At 37.3% G+C, this 7,347-nt stretch overlaps 1 long non-coding RNA gene across 1 annotated transcript; it reads left to right on the plus strand.

Annotated features, from left to right (window-relative positions):
• Positions 1 to 1,544: 1,544 nt before the first annotated feature.
• LOC117157079 (uncharacterized) lies at positions 1,545 to 4,920 on the plus strand. Its single transcript, XR_013059393.1, has 4 exons — positions 1,545 to 1,721; positions 1,890 to 2,127; positions 2,195 to 2,553; positions 4,868 to 4,920. It is a non-coding gene; the product is annotated as an uncharacterized LOC117157079 (long non-coding RNA).
• The last annotated feature ends 2,427 nt before the right edge of the window (positions 4,921 to 7,347 follow it).

Below are 7,347 nucleotides of genomic sequence, written 5' to 3' on the forward strand. Positions count from 1 at the left end.
TCTTTAGTTCTTTATCGTATCCTTCTCGGTCGATTCTCGAATCTATTGAACGTCTACCCGATATTCGTTTCGTGATACGAGCAGTGTGTAGTGTATCCGTCAATTTAATAAGGCATATCCCCGTAGCACACCTTGTCACATTGTCATCGTCGAATAAACTCCTTTTCGAAGCGGTCTAACCTCTTAAAACGGTAAAGAACCTTTGGTCTTTACTTCTTTAAACGCGGTGATAGAGTGGTTGAAAGGTGAGGAGGCACTCGAGCGGTGCCGGAAGAGACGCGAGGACGTACTGAAGGGGTTGGCTGGGCTGCCTTTATGCCGTAACAACGAGGGCCCACTTCATAGGGCAGGAAGCACAAAGGTGAGGACGACTCCGTGACTATCGCTGAATCTTCCATGGTAATTATTTTTAAACACGTCCTGGAGATACGAATCTTTAGTGGCTCTAGCACCGAACGGCCGAGTAAACTTCTCGCATCTCCGTTGCCTAACTAAATAACCGGACTAATTAGACCGTAGCCATGCTTTCCAGCACGTTGTCGTCTGTATCACGTTGATAATTATTTTTTTCCTTCCTCTCTTCCAGACGAGAATTTACCCGTGCCACTCTGCCCACTCGTGTTCCCTGTCCGCACGTATGTATCGTTAAAAGTCTGTTACAATAATTAATTATGACAAATGAATAGATAATTAAAGGATTTTATATGAAAATGATTCTTGTTGAGTTTTCTTAGATTTTTCTGGATATATTTTAATACTTGGACAAGTGAGATTGATAAGAGAGTGAAACTGGTGGCATAAGGAACGATTTTACGATTTAATTACAATATTTGCGATCCATCGTAAACAAAGTATTTGATTATTGTTATTTTGTAATATAGTAGAACTCTGTTTACGTAAAGTTGTTGCGGTATAAATATATATTTTATATTTTATATAACTGAAATTCGTATACATAGGAGCCCACTTACGGATTCAACTGGTACAACAGTTCACTTAACCTAATATCAACCAATTCTTAGTATAAACTGATACTAAGAGGTTCTTAGTATAAATCGTTCAATTGCAATGAATAAAATTTTCATTTCGCTTCTACATATATTTTTATATTGATAAGATTTTTTTAAGATCATATCATATTATTTGCAATTGAAAACTTTGATGAAAATACCTCTTACTTACTAAACTTGTCTGTAAAACATGAATTTTATGTTCGTTTTCATTCTTTAGTTATTAGAATATAAATATTGCGTTCACTCTTATTTCTATTCTATTGAAAATGTTTTATTTTTCCTTGCACCAAGATCACTTTAAGATCAATATCTTATTATTCAAAAAACGTGCTTTAGTGAAATATCAGTAATATACAATTTTTCAGCCCCCTCTCTGTGCTGTTTCTTTCATTCTCCTCGAATCTTTCGTTTCCTTTTTATTCATCTTCGTCAGTCGTCGCGAAGCTTTCCCCGTTCTGTTACTGGCTCTCCCCAGCAGCACGCTTTTATAGTGTAGCAAATCGAATCAGAACGCCCCCGCAGGGTCGTCAACAATATTATTTGTTAGCGGAAGTGCCGTAGTAACTGGAGGTTGAAATGAGGCCAGATTGGCCAGGGTGATCAAGTTAAACGGCACGTGGACAGTAATGCTGTTCCCTGCACCACGAATATCCTCTCGTCGATCCTGATCCTTCCTCCGGCTCTCCAGATTTCAACAGATATTATGCTGTGGGTATTTTCATTCTTTTTTTCTCCTGTAAAGTTATTCTAGTTCGATAAATATTTTTTAAATACGTAGCTGTTAGAATTTGATTAATCAACTACTTAATTAAAATAAAAGTGAAATATATCGTTCGTTAGTTTAAAGGTAGAAAATTAATTGATTTATGCCAACAGATCTCGAAGTTCATGATTCCAAGGACATGGAATTCGCAATAGATCATGCAGAGATCGAGGACTTGAAAATACACGATCTCATAGTTGTAAAAATCGTCACAAGTCATCTGAAAGTCGAAGAATATCGAAATGTATTCATGTATCATACTTTGTAACACAATTTATGTTCAAAAATGATCTTTGTGCGTTTATATCTATTGAGACCAATTGGTTGTCGTATCATATACTTAGCTTTAATGTAGGCATTAAAATATTTAGACAAAAATATTGATCGATAGCTGTAATTACGATTACAACTACTTTAGATCTCGAGAATGGTGATGCAACCAGGAAACAAGGAGCAGACAATGGTATAACGCTTGATCAGAAGTGAAATGTCAAGGTAAAGAGCAGTAAAGAGGCTCAAGCGTGTTCGATGAACAGCACGCAACCGTTAGCCTAACAAGCTGTCAAGACGTCGCCGCGTGTCAATCCAATGGTCTCTACGCACCCTTCGAATAAATCTACTGGGAGTCTGTTTCCACCCCATTTCTCGACGCCGCACCAACCAGAACTGCTGTTGTCTCTCAACCACCGCTTGCAAACTTTTAGCCCTGTGAATGATTTAACTTCTTAGATTGCGTTCCTCTCGTATCCAGTCTTGCATATTCCTTATCTTTCAAAGGTAATATTTCTAGCAATGATATTTATAATATTATTTATATCATTCATTAACATATCGACGAATAGTGGTATATCATTTTATCTTTTTGTAGATAAGTTAAGCTCGAGCAAGTCAACTATCAAATATAATACAAATTTAATAGTGCAAAAATGTACGGAATGCGTACAATGTGAAAAAATACATAGAATACCCAAAGTAAAGTACCGATTATAATTTTTTAATAGATAGGTCTCAATTTTCTCTAGTTGTGCACATAAAAACGTAAATTTGTATAAAAATCCGAGGTGTAATAACCGATAGAAAGCATACTATTTCGTCTCCTTCTAAATTTCAAGATTTTGCAATTTACTGTTTTGGGATCTTAATAAAATTGTCAGCTACAGACGTGTTGGAATTCGATGTTTTATTGAATTATTATGGCTGTATTTAGTCAGGAACATGTGATCGAATCTCTAAGCATCTCTCAATAATATGGTCGCTTATAAACTGTTATTGATCCTGCATGGAAACTTTCATAGATCTTATCTACTAGCTAACGTAATTTAATTTCCTCGAATTAGTACGTGCGTGTGGGGTGCCTTGTACGTACGATAATCTTCTCCCCTTTGATCTATCTATGACGTACTGTTTCAGATTATACACTTTGTAATCTGTAATGTACTCAATCTAGTGTACGATGTAATGTAAATTTGTCGATCATATTTAGCGGTATAAAATCACTGAACTTTTTAGACTTCTCCTGTAATTTTTTAACAATATTGCCGTATTCTTTATAAAAGCTATTTATGCGATGATTATTTCACGTAATATTGTACATATTAAAATATTGTGAAACGAATACTAATCGTTATATGAATTGAATTATATCGTTTTGCATTGTTTGAAATGAAAATATCCTCCAAATCAATGTTCATTTCATATAAACTGATTAATACATTTTCATAGAGAATATTAACGAGAGACACCGATTATTATTATTATTATTATTATTATTATTATTATTATTATTATTATTATTATTATTATTATTATTATTATTATTATTAGATAAAGATAAATGATCTTTACCTGATCTTAACGCCTCCATTGAACAATATAAGCACCTCTTATCTCTTCTTTCCGGTCTCCTGTAATTCTTCTAAAAATATTCCCTTTCATATGATGTACAAATACTTTTTGAGATTTTTAGAATAATAGATCAAGACCAGACACCCTGTATATACTTTCTTAGAATCTAGGGAAAATTATAGACCGCTGTTACGAATGCAATTATCAGGTAGTCGACTTTTGGATGGCGCGTAACACGTTTTGTAATTCAGTTCGGCGAAATTGTGCGATTTTCTCATCAGCATCTCGACCGCGTGAAATCAGATTAGCGATAAACGAACTCGCTTCGTTACATCGTTACACGTTACGATATCAATTTGTAGCATGGAAGACCCGTTATAGTATGAATAATAATAATCGAAGTTTAGAGTTTAGCACCTATCATTGGTACAATATTTCGAAAACATTTTTGTGTGTTAAGTCTCAGACTTGTTAGAATGTTGTGTTTTTCCAAGTAGAAAAATAAATTTCCGAACGAATAAGTATATAACACAATAATTCACAGATAATTAGAATACTAATCGCATAGAACTCATTAAGAAATCATATTCAACAATACTAAGTACAGCGATATATATATTTCATTTTACAGACACGAAAACGTCTCAATTTTCCATAGATCATAGTTTTTCCAAAATCACGTCTTCATCTTCTCTAATCTTTCAATAATTCCATAACTCCTAGATATACAAATCCTTATGACGATAAAATCTCCTCACTAAGTAAACTCTTTCTCAGCTCTCAGTACCTAAGATATTAAGTACATATATACATCTGCAGGATAAAGTCATTCAGACATCATCCATCTCAAGCGTCAATGCATTATGTAGACTTAATGAGTTGGCTCTCAAATGAAACATAGGTATTGATTCATTATTTCTAATAGACTCAATACGGTCATAAAAACAGCCAAGCGTGTTGAAGAATGTACAGATATCATACAACACCGATGATGTGCAAGAGTATTCCTCTTATTCCAGTGCTGTCTCATATGCTAACTTGTAATCTATAGGTATATTTGATTATTTTTTTACGTACTCATCAGTACTTTAGTTCATAAAAAAATGCACCCACCATACCCGTAGTTTTGCTTTATACTTCAAAACTTGTATACTTCACTATACAATCCCCTCCATTAAGTATACCATCTCTACACAGTACACGTTAAGATTAACATTAAGGTTGACTTGATTATTATCCGTTTTAGATGAACAAGGAGTGACACACACTTGGAAGGAAAGACAAAGAAGAAGAGACGGTGAAAGACACAGCCAGGTAGCTGTCTATTCGAAGCCACCCTCGCGCTTTACAGACTGCAGTATCCTGTGCTGCGCATATCGGTACCGAACCCCTATGACGGAAAATAATGAAAGTAATGGGAACCCGCCCACTGCATTTAGTCCGCGCAGCTACCAACCCCCATTCATCCCCTCGCTGCCTCTCTCGTCGTTCCTCTGCCCACCCTGTCCGCATCACCGGGGGTTCTCTGTACTTGCCGCCTTGTTCATTCTCATCCATCCTAGCCTTGCTCCATTGGCTATTGTACCTGCCATTTCATTGTCCTTTATTTCATTATTTTCGCCGCATTCCTGTCTCCCTTTTGCCCGGCAAGGGGTGCGAATTTTCCCCCTTTATTTACGGTGCCGTAATAACAGACGTCTTAACGGAATTTAAACGTCATAAATGGCCTGCCATGATCTCATTAGTTTACGAGATAGTTGCTTTCTCTTCCTACCTTTTCTCTTCTGCTTGTTGCCTGTGTGGTTCCGTTGCTCGGCGTACGACAAAGCTTATTCGAGAGCGAGCAATATCGCGAACCTGAGATCTGCCGTTTCGACATCAAAGAAAATATTTTGTAATATAGCTTATGCGTGCGCACGGTTCAATGTTGAATGCGAATGTTCAAGGTAGACAGAGCCGAAAGAATGCGTCGAAATAAAGCTGATGTTGGTACACGGTATTGTGAAGATTTGGTCGTTGTTGAAGTTTATTTTAAGCTCTTAATCGGTTAGAATAATATTGGTGATAATTAGGCTGCGGACATTTATGATATGCAAAAATTTTGTTCACTCATTATATATACACATTGTGACAAGTATTTAGATATTTCACATACTTTTTGCGTATTATGGGTATAATATGTATTTTTGTATCTTTAAATTTTCCATAAATGCAAAACAATCTGCAATTTAGTAGTAATCTTTATGGATGTGTTTCTATCTAATATCGTACAGTATGTTCAGAAGAATTGGTACTTCGTGTCCTATATAAGATTTTAACAAATTGTTTACTAACTGTTTGTTACATCACATGCGTAAAATTCATTGACCGTTCTTTAATCTTTTCCAGACATTTTCTGTGATAGAATACGTGCCTTTATTCTTCATATCTTGAACGAGGGTGTATGTCAGGAGAAGGTGTGATGAAAGGTTTTGACGCTTGACCCTTGCTGAACGTGTCGATGAAGCGGCGAAGGAAAGGAATGAGAAATAACGTTATCGGTAAAAGTATTTTCTCTTACCTAATATTTCTCGCCGTACAAATATCATATTTGTAAGAGAGATTTCATCCGAGAATTTTCTTCTTTTTCGATACAGATGCAATCACCCTATAAAACCTACCTAAACATTTCTCGCCTGCGTTTCACATCTCTAAAATGCCACTTACCTATCGAATTCCAAGCAAGTACGCTTTAATTGTATCAAAGGAGCAAACTTTCTCCTCGAATTATCGGCTTATGTAACCAACCAGCCTACGATACTGTGCAAAGGTCTTAGACGATCATTCAGAGCGACCAAACGAAGCTAAACGAAAAGAACCGACAGAGCAGAATAAATTTCCTAAAAAAAGATAAAAAGAAAAAGAAAAATTCATACAGCCAATAGCAAAATTTCCAGAATCATAATCCACGAAAATATATAGCAAGAAGTGATCCAACATTCCCAAAAGAGCGATCTCCGGCAAAACACCGTCTTCCATCGTCCACATACAAACAATCAACGGAATATCGTTGCACAAGTGTTTTTTCCGTTACAAAACACCATGATCCATCGTAGATCCGTATTTGAGAATATGCAGCGTGATTTAGCCTGGGTAATATGATTATAGGTCTCTGTCTCTCTCGCATCCTACGGTTCCTCCATGTCTCTGCCTCTCTCACCTCTCTTCTCACCCCTCTGCTTGGCAATGTGTGTGCGTGCGCGTCTGTTGGACCGTCCTTTTCATCCACCCCCACGAATCTCCGGCGCCGCAAGGGGATGAGAACGCCGACACCTCCACCCTCTCTCTATACACGCTCCTGAATCCAGAAAGAGAGAGAGAGAGAGAGAGATAGAGAGAGAGAAAGAGAGTGAGAGAGTAACTCTGCTCGCTCTGGCTCTGATCCCTCGCAATTACTTCCCATTATCTGGGTATTAGGATTCACCCCAACTGGGAGCAGCACGACGTGTTCCGCAGACTCCGCCTATGCCTTCGTGCTCAGCCGGAAACGCTCCGGGACTGTCAGCTCGCGATATCCCCCTTTTCTTTCTTTCTAGACACGATCGCGACCTCTAACGTTCGGCAACAGGTAGCAAAAGACGGTCGTGGCAAAGTCCTTGTCCTTGGCATTTGTCCCTCGTCCATTTCGACATCGATCTCCTGGATCTGTTGGATTTATACGTCTGCCGCACAATGTTCGCAGATTCT

This window comes from Bombus vancouverensis, chromosome 10 (assembly GCF_051014615.1).
Source record: "Bombus vancouverensis nearcticus chromosome 10, iyBomVanc1_principal, whole genome shotgun sequence".
Lineage (NCBI taxonomy): Eukaryota > Metazoa > Arthropoda > Insecta > Hymenoptera > Apidae > Bombus > Bombus vancouverensis.